General features: G+C 38.7%; 1 protein-coding gene across 1 annotated transcript in view; it reads left to right on the top strand.

Moving 5' to 3' along the window:
- The first annotated feature begins 630 nt into the window (after positions 1–630).
- The window catches only part of DMD (dystrophin), a 396,717-nt gene continuing 375,052 nt past the window's right edge, over positions 631–22,295 (top strand). Inside the window, exons 1-3 of the mRNA XM_026047293.1 lie at positions 631–806; positions 14,772–14,919; positions 16,555–16,704. The gene's annotated coding sequence lies outside the window, so the exon portion shown is untranslated. The remainder of the gene's footprint in view (positions 807–14,771; positions 14,920–16,554; positions 16,705–22,295) is intronic.

Raw genomic sequence — 22,295 nt, 5'->3', positions numbered from 1 at the left:
AGCCTGCCTGATAGTGTTTTAATGATAAAAGGTGTAGAAAATGTAGTGTATTTAATAAAAACTAATGGTCTGTCTTTGTACCTTCCTTTTTGTAGTTCTGCATTTTGTACTATGTAAGTAGAAGCAATGTAAGTAATACTTGATAGAAGTGCAGTATCCCAAAGCATGAGGGAATGGGTTAAAAAGCTTCTCACAACTGGAGACAGGTGTATTCTGTAAAGGAGCTCTGAAAACTGCTTCAAACAGTCTTTATTTTTATTTATTTATTTATTGACATAGCTTATTTATATTTATAGCTAGTAGGAACTACAGATTTCACAGTACCTCATAAGCTATTAAACATGATGCAGAAAGAAATTCGTTCACAAGGTGTTTTACTAATCTATCAGATTTTTACTATAATGATCTCTAGCAGAGAGGGAAAAAAAAGCTGTAGAGATGCACTGAGTGGTACTTTTTATAAAAACATAAAATATGTCTTTCTGTCTGTTTGCCTTGGGATTTGTGCATTTGGAATTCAGAGGAGAGCAAAACCTTTCACCTCCCTCCATCTGGCCAGTATTTGCTGAAGCGTGTTGTTCTGTGCTTGGCATTTTTTATGAATGTGTGCATGCACTGGGTGTTTTGCAGGAACTTCAGGATGGCATTGGGCGACAGCAAACTGTTGTCAAAACCCTGAACGTCACCGGCGAGGAGATTATTGAGCAGTCCTCGAGAGCAGATGCTAGCGTGCTGAAGGAACAACTGGGAAGCTTGAATACCCGGTGGCAGGAGCTTTGCAGACAGCTGGTAGAGAAAAAAAAGAGGTAAGTTAAGAGCAAAAATAGTCTGAAATGATTTTTGGTTCCCTTAGTTTGGCCTCTGACTGAAAAATGGAAAGGAACTCCTTTGACTTCTGTAGTTTTTAAAAATGTTCATACTGAATTACGAGTAATTAAATTTCACTTCCTCGACAATGTTTAATTCGTTTCTATCAATTGCCATCCAGGACTACCACTGCCTTCCAAGCTCTGTATTCTTATAATTCCACCACTAATGTTTCAAAGATAAACAAGCATACATTGTTTCTTGAAAAAGAAATGGAAAGATTGAAGCTCCACTTAGGTAATTCTGGTGACTTAGCATTTTAGAGTAATATCTTATTTGATAATGTCATTAGAATATATATCTGTGCTATTACCCATACCTTAGCTAATTGGCACAGCTAATTGTTATCTAGCTTACTTCTCATATTGAGGCTTTTAACATTTGCATTTAGTTCAAGTTGGATGAAAAGACTGAATTAGTTAATGCAGTGTTGTTTAGAATCGCTTTCAGATCAACTTGCTTTTCTCCTGTAGTCATAAAAAACTGCAGCATCTGAGCTACAAATAATGCAGCAATGGTTTGATTCTTTTAGAAAATGAGATGTTTTTAATAGAAAAAAAAAAGAAATATATCTGTTGCTTTTTATATTACATTTTATAAAAGTCTGTTTTCTAAAACAAGATGGTAGGTGTCAGTTGACCCGAGATTATTTTTTCAAGCATAGTCACTCAAAGATTTCTTCATGTGTGGCTTTTTAAAAATCAGAACGTCCTCAATAGAGGTATGTTGGTGAGAGCAGGACGCATGAGTTTAGTTACCTCAGATTTCTCAATGTTACATTAAATGCCTACTGTTTTTTTTTCAACTTAGAGTTGTAGAGGGCAAAAGCAGTGAAAATATTTGCCAAAGTGGTAGGGCAGCATCCTGAAAGGCTATTGCTGAGTTTAATGTTCATTAAGCTTTCACCAGGCACGTGTTAAAATGAGAAGAGGCAGCAAGGAGGCTCCCACAGTCAGACGCTGCAGCGGTGGCTGTGAATGTTTTTCTGCTGCATTTCCAGGTGTTGATGGCAATGCTGCTTGCTACACAAGGGAGACCTTGGCCTTTATTTATCACAGTGAAAGCTGTTCTTTCAAACAATTGAAAACCATCTGTGTTTCCAAGCCTTAGCTTCTTACACAAGTGTTAACACTTAGGAAACAATAACACGTCATTTTAATAGCCCTGTAAGCTGCTGCAGCAGCATGTAAGAGACCAACTGGTGGTTGAGCTTTTGTCTGAGAATGTGAAATCTGTCCTAGTTTTGGTCTACATCAGAGTCGTACTTACTCATTTCTGTTGATAAATGATGGTGTCTGAAGACTGTTTTGGCTTAATGAAGTATTAGCAGTGTGTGTTATTTCTTGGCACATTCTCTGTTTTAAGGGAGCCTGGAATCTCTTAAGTGGGAGTATTTGAGTTAGATTCTGTAGATTTAAGAACCTTAAATAATCCCTCATACACCTGTTGTTCCTTTTGGCTTATTTGTTTTGTTGGCCGGTCTGTCTTCCTCTGGAAAGACCGCTTGGGTAAACCTGAGTACAAAGGAACGGAAGTTGGTGAGCTAGGTTGGTAAACCAACCAACTAGGTTGGTAAACTAATGTAAATGCTAGTGATGTAGTGAGACCCACATGTGTCCAGGCTGAGGAGTTCATCCTTGTTATACTGTTTGGAGGGCTTGGCTCTGTCAGAGCTGTGGGAGCCAGGAACAAGTTCAACTCCCAGATCCAGAAAAATGGATCTACTCTCGTGTTAGGTGCTGCCTGAGATGAGATCCCCACACCTGCTTTTACTTCCCTCCCTCATCTTTGCAACCTCACAGGCTGGATTTTCCAGAAGAAACCTTCTTCTGGAGATGAAATAGCAGGAAGGATCTGATTAAGATGTAAAAAAAATCATACAAGTGATGGAATTGCTGAACGTGGAATTATTATCCACCAGATTTCTCAGTAACAGAATTAAAGGCTTCCTTGTATGAACTAGAGGAGATTGTAAAACCAACTTAAAAAGTACTTTGTTACATTGTGGTTACTGATTGGGGTTTGTTGACCACAAAGGGCTACAGAGGAGGGTATTGTAACTCAGACCTCCAACATCCTTAGTTTAAGTGGTTGTGGATTCTGGGGGATTTTGAGGTGAACAGACTGAAAAAAGCGGCCAGTCTTCTGTGCTCTTGTTAAGTACATCTCCTATTAGCACTGTTGGAGGCAAATCACTGGACTGGATTTCCTGACAGACTAGGGTATTTTTCATGTTCTGATTATGTTCCTAGGGAGAAAATAATTCTACAGATTACTTTCTTCTGCTCTCCCGAGGATGCCTATTCTTTATTCTGTGTGAGAACATAATATTATCACTACATCGATAAAGAAACTCAATTCAAAATATTTTCTGCAAACATCATGAACTAGTAATTGTTTGACTTGAAAAAGGAAGACTTGATATAATTCTGAGAGTTTCAGTATGTTCATTTGTTTCCCATTAAGAAAAACTGAAATATTAAACAATCTGTGTAAGAAAAACTGTAAAATTGATTAACACAGAATTCTATAAAAGACTACAACTGATTGTAGATTCGCTAGACACAGACACTGATGTTGTTGATCTTGGTGTTAGTCGGGCAGATTTAGTGAATGCCAATGATTTGAATCATCAGAATAGGACTTAATTAAAAATGGATGCCCCCTCAAAGGAAAACCACAAACCAACTTTTGGAACAATGTGAAGCACTTATGCTGTTCTTCAATAAAAAGAAGGTCACTTTTTACAGTCTGATGCTGAGCCCAGGCAAAGCACACACTTTGGGTTGGCTATTTGAATTTTCTTTCTTTAGTACTGAAGATCTAGAGGTGATGTTTGAGGTGTAGTATGTTATCTTTCAATTGGCTTCACCAGAGTTTCGAGGCTGTAGTAGTTTGAATTCAGTGTTTAATGTTTCACTATCTTGTAGTCTAATCTATCCAGCTAAGAATTAGATGAGAATGTAATTTTAGCACAGCCAAAGCTTTTATCTTATTTAAAGCTTTGGAATATACTGTGCTGTTGAACATGGGCAAGCTTGATTGAAAGACTGGTACACTGTTAGCAAATTTAGAATTTAATTGAATTTTTGTTGGCACTTTGTTGTGAGCTGCATATTTTGGAGAAGTTTGAATTTTTACTTGGTAAAACAGTTACTCAAAAAGGAAAAAGAAAGAAAAGGAGATTTTGTAGACTGGGGGAAGACTCAGTTGCCCTTTCTATGGGTTGCTACTTGCCCCCACAGAGAAAAGAGGGGAAACAGTTGCTTCTCTTTTCCTCCTTTTCCTCCTCTTCATTCTCCAGAAATCATTTGACCACATAACCTTGTAAACCCCGGCATCAGAAATCTGTCAGGCTTTCTGTTCCCTGATGCTCCAGAGCACAGGGCACAGGCCGCAGGATGCTGCGCACGTGGGCTCGAGTCCTGAGTGCCGTGAGGACACGTGGGATAGGGCTGCTTGGAGGAGGCAGCTCCTTCCCGGCGGTGCTTCTTGGCTCTCCGGTGCCAGCGCGGCGGAGCTGGGGCTGCAGCGGGGGCGCCCGCTCGCTCGCTCGGGGCCGCCTGTGCCACGCGGAGGCAGCACGTGAGGAGCAGCCTCTCCCCTGGGAGCTTCAGTAAGATGCAGAAGGCCCTTGAAGGAGTGTTTGGCAGAATTGTGGAAGCCTGCAGATCTGCTTGCTGGCTTTCGTAATTTTTGTATTTGTATTCTGTGGGTTTTATATTATTTCTTTGTTGAAAATTTTCTTTTGTAATTTCTTGCAACATTTACCCAGAAATTTGATTTCTTAGCTGTTTTAGTTTTTTTTTTTTCAATCTTTGCATTCTCACTTTTTGAAAATTAGGTTATGTTGAAGTGAATTGTTTTCATTATTTTAGCTGTAAATATATTTGCTCTTCTGATGAGCTTGAGCCTGCAAACTGTCTATTCAGATCTCTATTCATATGAGTTTGAAATAATTATGGAAAGAGTGACAGAACAAAAGCTGTTTACCAGAATACTTTTGAATAATATATATACATATATATGTTTTTTTCTGAATAGAAAAAGACAAGTCTTCCATTCCAAATCTAACACAATAGCTATAAAATAAATATACTTTTTCATTTTTTCATACTTAACATTCATTAAAGTATGTTTCTTTTCCAAACCATACTAGCTGCCACTGACGGGTTGCTTTTATCTAAAAATTCAGTATATTGAAGGCTAGTATTAATTTCTCATTGCAACTTAGAAGCTGGCTTAGAGATGAAGAAGGTTCATAGCAATAAATACTTTTGTCTTTCCGACATTAAAAAAAAAGTTACATATTGAATTTCCTTTTTTTTTTTTTTTTTCTTTTTCTGGACTGTTTTGAAGCATAGAGATTTCTTATATTAATTCATTAGAAAAGAACTGCTGTTATACACTTGCCCTATGATTTCCTCTCGTGTTGTAGCTAAACTTGTTACTGTTCAGTATTCATGCTTGGCTTCTCTAATGTTTCCGTGGTATTTTGCTTTTAATTATTTTGTTTAAAGGTCGTTACCCAAATGAAATACATTTGCTTGTTCAGTAGAGAAAAAGAAAGAAAATCCATTTTCTCTCAGTAAATATTTTCTCTAAGTTGTCGTGTTGCTTTTTCGATGGCATCTTAAATGCTCAACATTTTCCACATGCACCAAGGCACATTGGGGAAATCAATCCCTAATCTCCGAAATACCACATACACCAAGTCAACAGATCCCTGTAAAAGAGGCAAATCAAAGGACAAAAGCCTAGGAAGTTTTTGGCAGTGCCAAGGAGAAGGTGAATCACGAGGCAGTGCCGCTCTGCCCTGCGATACGTATTTGGCCTCGCAGTGAGTGTCGGAGCCACGGGCCTCCTCTTGGCACTGGCCTCTTGGCCTTGGCCATGGCCTTGGCCGTGCAAAGCACAAGCGGCCCCACAGGCACACCCAGGAGCTGTGGATGGGCCCGTGGTCCGTGGGGACCAGGCACGAGTGACAAGCACACGCAGCGGGTAAGGGCCTCCCGCTGGCCCAGCGGGTGCAGAGATGCGGGGGACCGAGCCTTGTATTGAATATGAATATTGAATATGAATATTCATATCGAATACCTAATGTTCACACGTTAGCTTCGAGGAGTAAAATGCATATACAGTTCTTATCAACATCTTTCCTAGCTGTGTAGTCAGTAGTTGACAAAGGGACTCTAATGAACTTAGAAATACAAACATAAAGTTTATTTTTTTTTTTTTTAATATAGAATCCTAGAATGCCGAAGGTTGGAAGGGACCTCAGAGGTCATCGAGTCCAACCCCCCTGCTCACGCAGGGTCACCTAGAGCACGTGGCACAGGGCTGCATCCAAGCGGGTTTTAAAGATCTCCAAAGAAAGAGACTCCACAACCTCTCTGGGCAGCCCACAGAAAAAACAAAGTAACATTCCTGAGAACAGTAGTCATATGGAAGATGACCACAGGGCAAGGAGTTTCAAGAACCTACAACAGCAGTAAAAAAGTGTAATTTTGTACTGTAGTCAAATGCGGCCGTTAATTAAAAATGCTTTTTCCAGAGGTACAATAAAACCATGACCAGAATAAGTCTCTAGTTCACAGTAACTTACTGAGGTTTTGGCATAAGAGACATAATTTAATGAAGGATGAATTTGGATATGATACTTGAAGGTAGAGGAGGATATTTTAGAAGAAAAGGTGGAAGAGGAGACATCCCTAAGGATAATTAGTTGAGCAAATTTTATGCCACTTGAAGTGGTGGTAATGTCACCATTAAGAATACAATTAGATGAAGCAGGAGTAAAGATGTTGTACAGAGCAACTCTTCCTTGACAGAGGGTGGATACTGAGGACACTGGAGCATTATAAAAGGTGGACAGGTGATTTAGTAAGTAAAACTTTTCCACTTCAGTTGGCTCTGAACTACTTTCTCAGTAGGATGAAAGAGGTTGCTCCATAGCTGCAGCTTCAGTTGCAGGTGAATTTTAAAACTCAAGTCCTGTGTGTTGTAGTTATGCGACCACTGCATATGCACAAAAGTGCTGTGTTCTTTCTTTTTGAAAAAAAAAAAAAAAAAAAAAGTAGAGCTTTGGACAACGAAGAATTAGTTCATGAACTAATTTCTGAATTTTCTGTTACATGTGAATTACTGTATTTCTCTGCTATGGTTTGGAGAATTTTCCATCAGTCGGATGGGCTACCTTGCGTGGTTAATGAAGTCATTTGCTGACTGAGGAACAGTTAAAACCTCCTTGGGATCTTAGGTGCAGCTTTAAAGGAAGAAGTAGTAATACCTAACAGTGCACAGGTCTGTACTGCAGCTGGATCTGACTTGGTTCCATAGGACCAACTGCTGAAGTGGCATCTGATCTTCTGATCAGTTGATCTGATCAGCATGATCTGCATTCCTTAGTTATCCGCTAGAAAGGCATCTCCAGCAAGAGGAGCTCTCAGCTGCTCTCAAGAGCTGCAGTGTCCACCTGGGTGCACTGGTTGTTCATGCTCATTCCTGCTTGTTTTGGCTCAGATTTGGAAGACCATGCTCTATTCATAAATACTTACTGTTAATTTGTCATTTCCTCTATGAATTTAAACCGTTAGAAATTGCATCAATCTGTTGCTCCAAATGTAATTACAGTGATAGAAATCAGCTTGTTCTAAAGGTGCCTACATTCATCGAATTAAAACTTTCTATGTGATTAATTGGGTCAGCTAATATAAAGAGTGCTTTATTTTTGTGGCTGGCTTGCATAATATGATACTTGTCATGCAGTGTGTTATTTATGATGAAGGTAATGTTCTAGCAGGCTAAGGGCAGATTGTGAAGTAAATTGTGAAATGCACCTGCAGCTTACATTAATTACAATGGACCTGTTAATTACTCTCCTGCATGCTGTGCATGACCAGGGTAGAAAAACAAAGCTTTATGGAATAGGGAAGCCTTCCCTTCCCTTCCCTTCCCTTCCCTTCCCTTCCTGAAAACTCTGTGCACATAAAGTAAGCATTTCTTAAAGAATTCCTGAAAAGACATAGGTTGAAAACATCCCAGATTACTCAGATAATAAAACTGAATCCTACTGATCAACATCTGAATTAGTCATCAAAGTAAGAACAGTAATCTTTGCTTCATGATGAGGAAGTTTTAAACATTTCAAGGGTTGCAGTGGAATTCATAAGGGTGATAAAACTGACAATGTACTTAAGATGAAAAAAGAGGCTTGCCAATTGCTATCTATGCTAAGAGACATGAAATCTTTTCAGTTTTTCTTTCAAAAAGCTACACAGCCCAATAATTTTGCTCTCGGGAGGTTTGAATTGAACATCCTGTTTTTCTGTGCCAGAATTAACATATTTAAGATTTTATCTTGCTCAGTTTTATCTCTAGGGGTATCATCACATAGTGCCTCCACTGAGCTATACACTTTACAAATGAGAGTGACTGGTAGAAAACCAAAAATAATAAAAAAAAAAAGTTGCTGCTGACAGCTTGTATTCAGGAGAATCTGGTTTAGGAGCAGAAGTTTTATTGCATGAATTATGGTCTAGCTCTGACTAACTGATTCCTAGACTTGAATGTAATCAGGGCAGAGGGCAAAGACTGAGGAAGCTGGCTCAAAATGGTTTGAAGTTATGCTTTATGCTTTCAAGATTACAGGGCGACAGTTTTTATAGTTCCAGGTCTTTTGTATCTTGGCATGGATTAGCATGTGTCTCAGGTTCACATAAATTAATGTTTTGTCTGGGTTTGGATAACCAGTTTTGGCTTGAGAAGAGCATCCTGGCCTGTATTTTGAAATCTTTATTAAAAAGCTCAGTATTACCTTGACCTTGAAATACTTTTGAGATTTTTAGACTACTTAGGCAGTAAGATGGTTTATGAATAGACCATAGGTAAATTATGATCCTATATTTTGCTGTAAACAGCCTTTTTAATATGCAAAGTCTGCATTATTGTTTAAATCTCTGTTGAATTATGAGTAAGACCGTGACATCCGCATTTTTCCATACGTTTCAGAGAAAAAGTCTCTATTCTGCTCCTGCTGACTGGGCCATTAGTTATTGGTTTGGATGGATGAGTCATTTTTAGAGGTGAAAGTTGGCCTTTTACCATTGATAATGGCAGCTACCAGATGTCATGTTTTTAACCTTTGTCTGTTGAACCTGTGTGAAACACATTGGGAGCCATTGTCAAATTCCTACTGGCTGCATCATCAACAGAAGTTGGCTTCTTAGTTATGAACCTTTCCAATTCAGGCCTCTCAGCAATACTTTTCAGCATTAAAGCACTTCTGAAGCATAAAAACTCCACCACATCATAATGATTACGTAGAATGATTAGGTAATAATGACAAGAATTAAGAACTGGTATCACAGGGATAGAGTTGAGAGCTGCAAGACAGGGACAGACAGTTCAGCAAAGATGTAAAGGAAGCTGGTGGCAAAACTATCAGTGCTGCTAATGCCAGAATCTTTATGCAGGTTAGTTTTTCTCTAGTGTTAAGCAAGCACAGACACTTTATTTTCTGAGTTCTAGAAGTGGTCAGTACAGGCATGAGGAGGCACTGAGGGTAATTGGATTTCTTTTTTTTTTAATTATTCTGTGCTGATGAATATTTTTTTTATGGTTTATTTCATCTTGGGTGTGTTTTATTGGTATTTTTGTTAATTTCCAAGCTAACATGGTCCTCTGAAATATCTAATGATTACAATTCTTTTGATACATCAAGGCTGCAGTAACAAGCTGTAACGTAGGTAAAGCTCTTCCTATAAGGAAACCATAAAATACTTTTCTCCTGCTCTGAATGACACACAGCTTGAGTAACTTGCCTAATTATCCTCATCTGCCCTACGACATCAAAGAGCCCCTAACTGCTCATTAGCAGGGCAGGCAGTGTGCGGGTAGGACTGTGGTGAGTACTGAATAGCACCAAGACCTCTGTGCAGTATCGAGGTGGGATGCGGTTTGTGCAGGCAGCAGTGCTGGGGTGTGCGGAAAACAGAGCCAGAGTGCCCGTGTGCCATAGTCACAGCACGACTGCCTCTTTCACAAACACCCTGTTCTTGTATTTGGTTCCGCTGGTCGCCCTGCCCTGGAGGGGAAGGCGCCCAGGTTGGTGCCGGCTCCCTCCTTCCTCCCGCCGCCGCTCTCGTGGCGCTGGGGAGCGCGGCCGTTGGAGCCGTTGGCGCCGCGCCCTCCGCGCCAACCGACACGGCGGCGGCTGCGGGGGCTGCTGGGCAGCTCGCTGCGCGTGCCGGAGCGCGGGGCCCGCGCGCCCCAGCGTGCGCAGTCACCGCGGCGCTTCTAAACAAGTCCGACTCTTTCAGTGGGGCAAAAAAAGGGCCTATTTCAGTTTTCAGGTGTAGTAAGGGTCGTATGTGGCAGTGCCTACTAGATAACAGGGCTGAGCATAGGGCAGGCAACCACTTATTTTATATGATGTACGTAGATACGTAAGAAACATTTAAATATATAATAAAATATATACAAAACCATACGTAGATTGCCTCCATACCCTGGCTCAATATCTAACAAAGGCACCGGTGCCAGCAGGGCTCACAAGAGCAATCCCAAAGGCGGAGTGTTCAGCTCCAACCTCACCTCCGTTGCCCCCTGTCACATCAGCTTTGCTTGTGGCCCTGCTGCCCCTTCAGCACCAGTTCTGCAATAGATTTCTTGATTAAACAGTTTATATTATTAAGTAACATTAGCTCCTATTTCTGAAAGCATCACACCTATGTCTTTCTTATAGCTCGCTGTGATTTTTAAGGTGACAAGAAAAGGTTTTAATATTCTAGATTGTGGAAGTCTTACCCTCGTTGTTCCTTCTCTTTGAAATCTTGGGAGCTAAATTCCGTTTCCAGTCACTAAATCTAGCTGATTACTTTATACATAATCAGCTTTATCCAGCCAAGTTTCCTCGTCTTCCTTTCTCATAGCTAATGAATGTCACTTTTGTGGGAAAAAAAAATAGCTGCCTTTGGCCGGAAGATTGTGATCAAACATAGATTTAAAATGAGTTATATTCAGTTACCCTGCCGATGTTCTACTCTCTTTCTACTAAATTATAAAATTTCAAAAGCATAGAATACAATAGTAAAAAGTGAAAAATACAGTAGTAGCTTGCATGATGAAATTTGATACAATTAAAAAAGGATCTTATCAATCAACAGTTCTATTATGGCATTTTTATACAGTAATCTCACATATTTCATTTTAAATTTCATCTCTTCTGGAATTAGAGCACATGATATCATTGCATGGAACTGTTTTGGAAGACAATAATATGTTTGAAAACTGATCATGTTGGCTTCTTAGAACATATGGAAATATTGGCATTTTTTACCCACAAGGAAATTGGATACAGCTTATTTTGAATTTCCAAGTCCACTCATATCAATGTGCATCTTGTATTTGGCAATATTAAGTCTAAACCTTTCAGTGAAGTACAAAAAACATCAGCCTATTTCCATTTTCAGGTGTAGGGTTTGCAGTAAGCATTGTATGTATTTGATCAGCATATGGCTTAACTAATCTGAAAACCTTTTCCTATATAATTTATGCAATTAAAAAAAACGTGCTCTAAATAGATGGAATTGGGAGGTGATGCAGCTTGATGAAAGGCTGCCGAGCAGCGTGGCTCAGTGTCTTTGTGAGCAGCAGGACAGAGCTGTTCATGTGGCGCTGACCACACGAACATGTTTATTGTTCAGCTGAGAATCTAGCTATAGTCCGTTTAAAATACTGGAGGTAACTGCGACCTACAGATATATACCTCTTGAGCTAGGAAAACCATCCTCCATTCAAATTAGTAGTAGGCTTTGTTAGTCCTTTTTATATAAACTGTGTATATATTTTATAACAGTGCATTATTTGTTTTTGGACTTCGTACTCAATACATTTTGCATTTTTCCATATATGTGATTTTTTCAGTCATAATCACTATAATTCAACTCCTTGAAAATACATTAAGAATGTTCATAATTCCCATGATTACAATATTTTAAGCAGAAGTTAATGTTTTTGTTATCTAAATGCCCTGAAATGAGCCAAGAAATAAAACTTAATTTCAGATACTGTGTTCATTAGTGTTACTACTACATGCTTAAGTAAACTCTACAAAAACATTAAACAAAACATGTAAGTAAATAAAACTCTTCATATGATTCACACCTACGCTGTAAAGGAAAAACTTCAAAGTGTTAACCACTTATTATTTGAATACAGTTATTTGGAAACATCAGTACACAGTAGTATTTTATGATAAGTTTTCCTTCTATTGAAAATATTTACTTCATATATATACCATGAAAGAAAGGGTGGATTTAGTATAAAAGCTGGAGACATCTTTTGGGAAATATATTTAGCTCTTGTAGACTGAGTGGATCTGCTCATCCTTTCCAAGAACATCTCCGTGGTGCTGTTTTCTTCCCTGCCTTTTACCATCTAGGAAAGACATTGGGAGACAGTGTACACTGTGAAGCAGCGAGCTCCATGGTGCAGCCTGATCAGATCAGCTCTTGGTACATCACTCTGTTTTTTAATCTGCAGTTTCAGAGAGGAACCTTGGAAACCTGTAGGGAGCTTATTCATCTAGCAGAGCACTCGTCGTTTTGCTGATTGCCTTGTTAAGGAAAAGCAGGAAATACCAGTAAGATGGAAGGCAGCTAAATTCCAGAATTTCATGCTAGTTGGGAAGTTGTGTATCTTGTAAAAATACTAGTACTGTTTTGTACAATGTTTTGTGTTTTACAAATAGAACAGCAGCTCAACGGCATTACTCATCTCCTCAGAAATCTTCCTTTCTAAGAATTTCTTGCATATTCCATAAAGTCAAATGGTTCTTTTGCAGGGAAGGTCTTGAAGTCTTATGCTCTACCATACGGCTGGAATTTTCATTTCTGACTGCACCATGATTTCTCCTATTGTACTTTGAAGCCAGCATCTTATTATTTAAAAGAATTTAAAAAAAAAAAGACAATTTTTTTTCTACTTTTATTTTTCCTCTCCAAATGAATTTACTTTAAACATAGGGAAGCATCTTTCCATGTGTACAAAACATAAATCAGTGCAGAATACCTCATCAGTTGAACACTTCTTTTGTGGAAATTAGTGAGAAAAATACCGTTTAAAATTGAATTAAATGATTTAAAGACTTCTTAATAGAGGGTGAAATATTTTGGAGATCTGAATATTAATACAGTCTACTGGGAGAGGGATGCTCATATTTCTAAATTTCTGTTCTGCTTGGATACAAACTTTAATCTATTGATTCTAAGCTCTTTGTCAGACTGTGTGCATGCATTTAGAGCAGTTGTTTTCATTTTTTTTTCTTTTTTTTTCTTTTTTACATGATGTGAATGCAATACTTTCGATTCTCCTTTGTCTGAAGCTTCTCTAAGGAGATGCCTTTGCCCAAATCATACATCGGAAAGGGTATTTTCTTGGGAGAGAAAAAAAGTCCTCTGAAAACCTGGCCTATGCATGATGGCATAGTTTAAAATCGGTTTAATTCCATATGACTTCTCAGTATGTTCTGTGGGCAATGACCAATTGAGGACTGGAAAGTATGGGAGAACAAAGTTAAAACTGGTTTCAGTTTAATGCTATTTTTTTTCACTTGGAAATAATACTGTGTATATTAATATAATAGTGAATATATAAATAATACTGAACTTGCTTCTCCACCTTCATGTCATATTCTTAAAACGCTAACACAGCCTCTTACTGTGTTTGTACATAAATGGCCTAGCACTTCCCCCAGTTGCATCCTAAGGAATGCAAACTACTTTTTAGCTGAATTTCATCTAACAGAATAACAGCAACACCAGCAAAACTATTATTTAAGCTTTCCATTTAGGTAAGACTTAGTGTAAGCCCAGCTATGTGAATGTGTCCAGAGGATAAATTATAGATAATTTCTTTATAACGTAGTTTTTTTTTCCTGTAGAAGAGACCTGTGCATAATATTAGGACTCAGGTGCTCCCATTGTCCTGATGCTCCTTCCCACCATCCTTGAAAATATTCCTCTGTGTCTCCTGATAGCTTGGGGAGTGTAGGTGAAAAGATTTAACGTCTTATGTATTTACATAGCTATGATGTAAACTCTCTTATCTGGTTCTGGAAGCTTATGTCTTAGCTGCTCATCTCAACTTCCTTTAGGGTTGATAAAAGAAAAAATAAAATTTGTAGGCACAATGCATCTCTTCTTGAGGTGACCATCTAAGGTGAATACATGTGCTAGACCCTAGGGTTGCCCAGGGGTGTTCAGTAGAGAGAACCTGAGTGTGGGAACGTGCAGCTGAACTGCAGACCTACGCAAAGCACACGCGTGCTCTTGCTGGGTGCAGTGATTCCCCTTCTGTTCCTGTCCAGGGACCTCAGACCAGGCCTGTTTCTGGTCAAGGCCGGATCATTTCTTGATATTACTGTCAGCACATTTGCTCTACTGCTTGAACAGTATGTCCAAGAGGGTCTAGCTAGCTCTTTTTTACAGGCTTAATTTGGTAAAATTTTGTCCTAAAGTTATTAGTTTTCAACATTGGGCTTCCAAGCATTTGCCTTGTTTGAAAATCTGGTCTGAATTATCAGCAGCTTATTTTTTTTCAAGCTGACTTGCATGTACCTTGCAAAATGTGATTGCAAGCATAACTTAGTGATGTTGGGGAATTTTTTTATGGCAAACTATGACACGTTTTTCTTTCCAAATGTATTTGTTTTTATCAATTCTGAAAAGTTCTGTTAAGTTTGCTATGGAAAAATCCATTGTACACATTCTTAGAGATTTAATGTAGATGGTAAGTAATTGCTATTTTTTCCTCTATTTTTTGTTGTTTTTAAGTATAACTGATCACTTCCCTTCAGTGTAAAAAAATACATAGAAAGAGTAAGTTTATGTTTTTAAATACAGGCTAGAGGAAGAAAAGAATATTTTATCAGAATTTGAAGACGACCTGAACAAGTCACTTTTATGGTTGGAGGAAGCAGACCGTGTTGTTGGTATTCCTCTTCAACCAGGGAATGAAGACCAGTTAAGAGACTGCCTTGGCAAAGTGAAGGTATTTTTGAGTTTTATTCTTGCCATTTTCTTAATTTATCGGTTCTGAATTAAAGAAAACTACAGGTGAAGTCTCAGTGAAGGCTTTCTCCTCAAATATGCCATTTGTGTAACTTGATTAGGTAAATCAAACCCAAGGAATTTTACAAATCTCGTGTAGAAATATACAATATAATACAAAAATGGGACAAGTAATGTAAACTGTACTGAAATGATTTTTGTACTGTCACTTTAGATAGTTTTCCACATTTTTTGTCATAATTTCTTAATTCTGTAGATTTTGAGTATTTGAACATGATGTTTTCATGTGTAAAACTTTGCTCTATAGATGTGGCTTTTTTGCCTCTTTTTGCCTTCTCATTTATGAAATGATATTCAATATTTCATAAATTTCATTTTTGTTTCTCTGTTCTGTATTCTCTTTCCAGACACAACTTTTTAAATTAATTTCCACCCTAAAGAGATCTTTCCCTATTATTTCTCGTTTATTCTAACCCTACAATCCTCTTGGCCTATCCAGAGCTACTGCTTCTGAATGGAAATATTCCCTTATTATTAGAGACCTATTGCTATATTAGCCTACTTATATTGCCTCCGAGGTGGGTTGCTACCACAAGTGAAGGTATTGAAGATACCTTCAAGCCAAATATCTGGCTTGAGGAGATGACCGTAGATCATGCAGATAGGCATGACTGTATCTTGTGTAAATGAATGTCCGAAAGAAGACAAAGATGTATGTGTTTATGGTGAGGTTTTTCAATGCACCGTATAGTTTACAACCATGATTGCAAGTTTAATCACTATTGTTTAGATCCTTGAAGGTTCCCAGTCCTTGTTTGTGCACAAATATTTCACAATATTTCACTATATCATTCCCAAGGGGTAGATAGTTCAAAATTAAAGGTGCCAGCATCTTTTATTTATACCTCATTTTTAAATTCCTTCTTTTCTTTTGGAGCTACACAAGAATATATCCTAATGACAGGAAGGTTTTAAATAATACATCAGGTTTCACTGTGGATAATTTCATAGCTAGTTGATGATGTAAAGGAAAACATGCTGAAGAAATTTATCTTTTACTTGGGTTAATCTTATTTGATATATCACGTTAATTTGACAATGAAGGCTCTCATTTACTACATACATGATGAAGAACTGGTAGCTTTAGATGATGTCTTGTCTCTTTTGGCTTTACTTGATGTTTTTATAAATACCTATTTACGTTCTTATTTATGAGCTTGGACTGAGGAACTTCACCACATGTTTGTGGAGAGTTAACATGAAATAGGCAGTGCCCCTCCTCCAAGGTGCTTGCTCTTTGCCATATTAAAATATGAGTAAAATTCATGTATGTGAATGGATAGGAATCCAGGGGTTGGAATCTTTTATGTGACTGTAATCAATATTTCTGTCCTGAGAAACTCTTTATTTGAGCTGCTTTAGGACTCTCGAGGCTTGGCCTGCTAATGCTGTCTCTGTTTATTGGCTTTTAGCCACGTACATTAAGAAAGCTGTGGCTATTTTGTCTTCTACTGGGTTTATTCCTTCAGCTGATAAACAAATCGATAAAGATGGAGATAAGAGAGTTGAAATTTCTCCTACAACCCATGTTAACTGTTGTGTTTGTCTGTTCCAGTTGAAAGTTGAAGAGCTGCCCCCTCACAAGGCAATACTGAAGCGGTTAAATGAAACTGGAGGAATCGCACTTGGAAGCGCATCGTTGAATCCCGACAAGAAACATAGTCTTGAGAGTAGGCTGAAGGAGGCTAATCATCGCTGGCTAAAGGTTCGATAGAAACGCCTTATAAAATTTTCATCTGTAACACCTACTTGCATTACATATTTTCTAGCATGTATTTTTCCTGGATGAACATGCAGAGACATTTGCGTTCATAATGAACTGGAGGAAAAAAAACATTTACAGTACAGAGCCATGAGGCACAATGACAGCATCCCAAGATCATGGGTGCCAGAAGTGCTGATGTTACATCCAAACTGCAGGTCTGCTGCCTGTTAGTGGAGCGCAGAGCAGCCGTTTTGTAGCCTCGCTGTTTGGAGGGTACCTCCTCCAAAGGTAACTTCTGTGGCTCAAGCCTGAGAGAGGCACTAGTGAAAGGCTGATTACGTGTCTAGAACCAGTGTCGCTTCCCAGTTCTTTTCCAGACGTTAAGGTGGATCCTGCAGGCCACTGTCTCCCGTTACAAGGTGGTTCTTGCAGGTGTGAGCTTTGAGTTCTGTTTCCTGTGTTGCAAGGTCCCACTGATTTTTGCTTTGGGAGTTCGCTGTACCTGTGGAGAGAAGAAAGCAAGGTTTTGCCATAATTTATTGCTAAAGTAGCACATTGCTATGCTGAAAACTAGTGACTGATGTGTGAAGAGTGACAGATAATTTAAACACTTCCTACGCAGACCGCGTGTAATTCACATTTCAGAAATAACTGTCCATAGGGTCATAGGATATGAATTAGCTTGGCCTGAAAAGATAGATGTAAAATCTCTAAAGGGTTGAAAGATTTCCCTGTTCCCTAGAGACTGATGAGAAATGGAATATCCATCTGAGGTATCAGTTTGTTAAAGTCATCAGAATTCAATGGGGGGAAAACAAACACACATACACACACACACACACATACACACACAAAGAGGAATTAGTTGTGTTTAACTCTGGGGAAAAGGATGTGGAAATGAATCTTCTGAGGAACTTACTCACTTAAAAGACAAGTTGGAATTTCTAGCCAAGAACACTGCATCCATTTTTTTTTCTATTGTGTTATTTCAGCTACACTTCTGGTAAACAAATGGTATTTCTTTCATGTGAAATACTCATAATTTTTTTTCCTCCTTAACAGAAACAGTTGGGCAAGGTTCAGGAAGTTATCAAAAATGGATAATAAATATTGATTATATTCACAAATTGGAGAGGCTATACAAATTATTATTTAGGTGCTTAAACAGAAGTATCTGTTTCTTTACAAATAGCCTTTCTGAAATCAATGTACATAAAAACTTGGAACATTTCAAGATCAAACTACTGCTATTTACTAGCTGAAGTATATACATGATATAGGCACCTATATTTAGGCACTACTTTGAGCAACTCAGTAGTAATACTAAAGCAGAAAAAGTTTTTAGTTTCAGTAAAATGGCATAAATGCTTTTTCACAGAAAAAAAAAACTTGTTTCTGAATATGAACTTTTGTGATTTTTTTTTTCTCCCCTTTTCTGCCTGATAATATGAAAATATTCTAGGCTACCTCTTGTCACAGTCAGCTCAACTCTGAATGCTGCTGAAAGCAGTTTGGTTCTTTTGAAATATCTGGGGAAAAAAATGATGTTTGTTAAATCACTGTCTCCAGATGTGAAACAGATTGAAGTAGTGTATTTGGCAAGAGGTTAGGCTTCAATTTCATCACTTGAAAGCTTCCATTTAGTGTTAAAAGAACCCTTTTAGATTGTTATCCACCTACTGAGATATATAAAACTGAAATACCTCACTAGCCCAGAACAACTAGTTGCCGAACTGCATGCAGCATGTAGAATTTGGAATAATAGAATATACTTTTTAATGAAATGAAGGGAGGGACTCCTATCCATACATGTTCAGAGGTACCTTCTAATATTTCTGTGAAGGCTCTGATATTCTTGGATGATCTTGAAAGACGAGACTGGAAGGAAAAAACCAAACAAACAAAAAAAACCCCAAAGTTAGAGTATCTTTGTGGATTTCAGTTGTCCCAAAGTGTATGAAAGCAGTAAACAGGATTCCCCCCCCCTCTTTTTTTTCACCTTTTCTGCCTTCTTTTGTAAACTGGAAGGATTTTTTTTTCTTTTACATGCCACTCGCTGCCTCTCTGAGCAGGCCTCGCTTTCCCTGCTTTTCTGGTGTCGGAGAAAACAAGCTTCCTCTTTTGCGTATGAATTTCCTTGTGCCACTTCCTCCTCTGAAACTGCAGGAGCTTGAGCTGCGCCCTCCTTGAGGGAGGCAGCTCTTGCCTCCCACCGTGGCGCCGGGCGATGTCCTGCCCGTGTCCTGACACCATCAGGTCACCCGGGGACAGCTGCGTGGCCATGGGCTTTCACAGAGAGAGAGTTTCTGTGTTCATCCAAGGGCAGTGGGCTCCTCGTGTCGTCACCCAGTCCCTTCCCTGAGGCTTTTCTGTCCCTCCATTCCTTTGTGAGAATATATACATATATATATATGTATATAATGTTTTAATCCTTTGTTTCTAGCTACTCATTTTGTTTTCTGGCATCTGTACTGGAGAACAAACATTTAAGAGCTTACAGTTTCCAATTCTCTCATCTTGCAGGGGGATATTATTTTCAAAATACAAAAAGTGCCTAGAAATTGTTCAGGTGGGTGCTTATCTGGTATCCAAGGGAGTAACACTGTTCTTTTCAGAGAAGCTGTGACAGTTTACACCGGTTAAAGATGTAGCTATGTGTCTTTTAAGGTTGTGAAATAAGTTGTGTTTTGCTTGATCTGCCAGACAGTGAAGGGAGGAACAACAGCTGAGAGTCTCAGCCTTCAAGGTGGCATATTTGAAATGTGTCCCGTTCAGACCTTTATAGGCACAGAAAGTGTTGCCCTACAGCAATGGAAACAAGCCTAGAAAGGGAATTGAGTATGAAAGGAACTGCAGTCACATAAAAGAAGTTTTTTGCTTTTGCTTCAGTATTGTCTTTACTTTTGAGTGTTTGTATCACACGCTGATGACCTTGAGAATAGATATAAAGAGTGTTTTTCTTTGGATAGTAATAATTTTAAGACAACAATTCTCTAGACACCATTATTGAATAATGATTCCAATATGCTGCTAACTCAGACTTAGTTTAAGCTGAGAATGAAGATGAAAACCCACATTTGAAAGCATGACTTAAAGATTTCAGTCTGATATTACTTGTTATTCCTTCTCCAAAGCCAGTATTTCTGGCAAAAATGAAAATTGTGAAAAGACTCAATAATGCCAGGAACCGAGTGCTTTATGACCATCTTTATGCCTTCACATCAAGACTGTTATGTTTATTTTCACAGCTCAACGTATCTTCTACCCCTATAGCCAAGGGAACTAGCCACCCAGTGCTTCCAAGCATAGGAACGGGCAACCAGGCACTGACGGTTGTGATGAATTCAGTTCTTGTCATACACCACCTGCCAGGGCATATAACAGATCCGTAATAGGTTTCTTAGCTTTTACTGTGCAGTAAATGGATTGATAGATTAGGCCCGGCATCAGTGAACCATGGAATCCGAGGTTTGCTGGAAGGAGTTTATTACTCTTTAATATTATTCTTGGTCTGGTGTCAGCCAAGAGGGATGAGCTAGATTATCTGAAAGTAAGCTGGGTGCCAGAAGCAGCGCTCTCCTCATTTATCCACCTTAGTCTTCACAACATCTCCTGTATGTATTATGAAGGTTATTATAAGTGCCTGATGGAGACATTTTGTTTTGCTGCCTTTTAATTTGTCTGCCGGTATTAGAACTAATTACTCCACACTGAAGAGCCCGTCTCAGTGTTTACTGCCACAGCAAATCAATTTGTTGTGCTCTATGAACAAAAAAAAAAAACCAAAAAAACCCACATTGAGTGGAGTGACACGGCTGTAATTTGTGAACATTTTCTTTACCACCAGGAAAAGTATAGGTCTTCTTAGCTTGGCTGATCAAGTGGAGAGGAAAACAGATGGGCCTCGAAAGTACAGAAAGACAAAGTCATAACAAGGTTAGGTCAGGTACTGTAGCTTACCTTGAGAAGTGATTGCTATTGCTCACAGAACACTTGTGAACATCGTGGCATCAAATTGCCAGTGAAAACCAAGTCGTGAAACTTAGTTTGATTTTACTTAGTTGAAATTAATAATTATTATTACTATTATTGTTTAATTTTATTTAAGGCATGGGAGGGATAGGGAACTGGAAAATGAATGGCATGACTTGATTTCTGTACTTTCAGTGTGGAATTACAGTATATTCAGCAGTTTGGGGGCTAAAAAGTTTGGGGTGTTTGTTTTATTTTTGTTTTTTTCCTGAATTTACTTTCAGGTAATAAAAGGGTCCCAAATTATTTTTATGTAGCCAGCTACATAAAAATACATGTATGTTGCCAATGGGGGTCGGCAAGCCTTGTTTGCTAGCTGGACTGACCTGGGGTTGTCCTCACCCCAGGGCCCTGGAGCACAGATATCACTATGGGGGATGCGGCAAAATGGCGATTATTGCGCAGTTCAGTCTGCCTATATACTCCAGCTGAATGCGGAAACTCACCTACTGCCCAATCGGGAGACTAATTTCTACTTTTCGCCTTGTATGGCATGGGGTTATCAGTAAACTGCATAATTTAATTACGCTCCTAACTCCCGTGACATCGCGAGATCTGCCGAGCGCCAAGCCCTAAGCTCTATGCCCTATACTATACTATATCATCTACTTTCGCTAAGCTCTCTACCTTATTAAGCCCTAAAAATACAAAAACTCCTACACATGTACCCAGTGTGGTGGGTTAAATTATCCATGGCCGACTGTCATAGATTGTCAGTTAGCCATAATTTGCCCAAATTTGCATCAGCAGTAGTGAAAAATGGTCTCAGATGTGCCAAAATGAAGGTGTGCCTCTTTCTGCTTGCTTGGGAAAGCATCAAAATGTCAGAGCCTCTGAGGACGCTCTAATGCCAGTTTGTAGATAAGTAGGAAAAGGAAAACAAGTATGTGTGGGCTTTGTTCCTTTAGGGTGGTGCATTCCTAGTAAAATGGAGCTGATGGCCTCCTTTAAAATATATATATATATATTATATTTATAAATATATTATATGTATTTAAGGACAAAATTCTGTGAAAATGTGCATGCCTTTAGCTTTTCAATGTGTGGAACTGGTTATCTTCCTGGAGATACTGAAGCTCAAGTTGAACTTGGATCATTTGGTGTTGATCATTGCTTTCCTCCTTGAAAGCACGATAGGTAGGTAGACCGTAAGGAGAGATGTAATGATGTATTCTTACTGATGGTGTCTGAACTTTAATTTGGCAGCTAATTAATGATGCATTGGTAGTTCTAAGGAAAAATACCAACAAGATTGTTTGGTTAAGCAGTAACCTTACTGTAACTGAACTGTGAAGTTATTCATGAGTAGCTCATACAGGACAAGCCAGACTGGTATTAAGTCTTCCTAGTCTCCCCTTTTGATGTTTTTGTCTTGTTTTGTTTTGTTTTGGTGACCTCTGTACTCCTTATGGTTGGTTGTCCTGGGGAAAAGGTTGCCCCCTCACTGCAAAGATATTTAAGAGCTTCTGTTCCTCAGATGCACTGTGGGATGTGCTTCCAGTTTATTGGGAGCAGAACCTTATTCTCAGCAACTGTCATCCTTAGAATTTTATTTATTT

This window comes from Nothoprocta perdicaria, unplaced genomic scaffold, assembly GCF_003342845.1.
Source record: "Nothoprocta perdicaria isolate Ctin4 unplaced genomic scaffold, notPer1 scaffold_49, whole genome shotgun sequence".
Classification (NCBI taxonomy): Eukaryota; Metazoa; Chordata; class Aves; order Tinamiformes; family Tinamidae; genus Nothoprocta; species Nothoprocta perdicaria.
The sequence above is the reverse complement of the archived record's forward strand: the minus strand, read 5'-3'. Positions and strand labels throughout refer to the sequence as shown.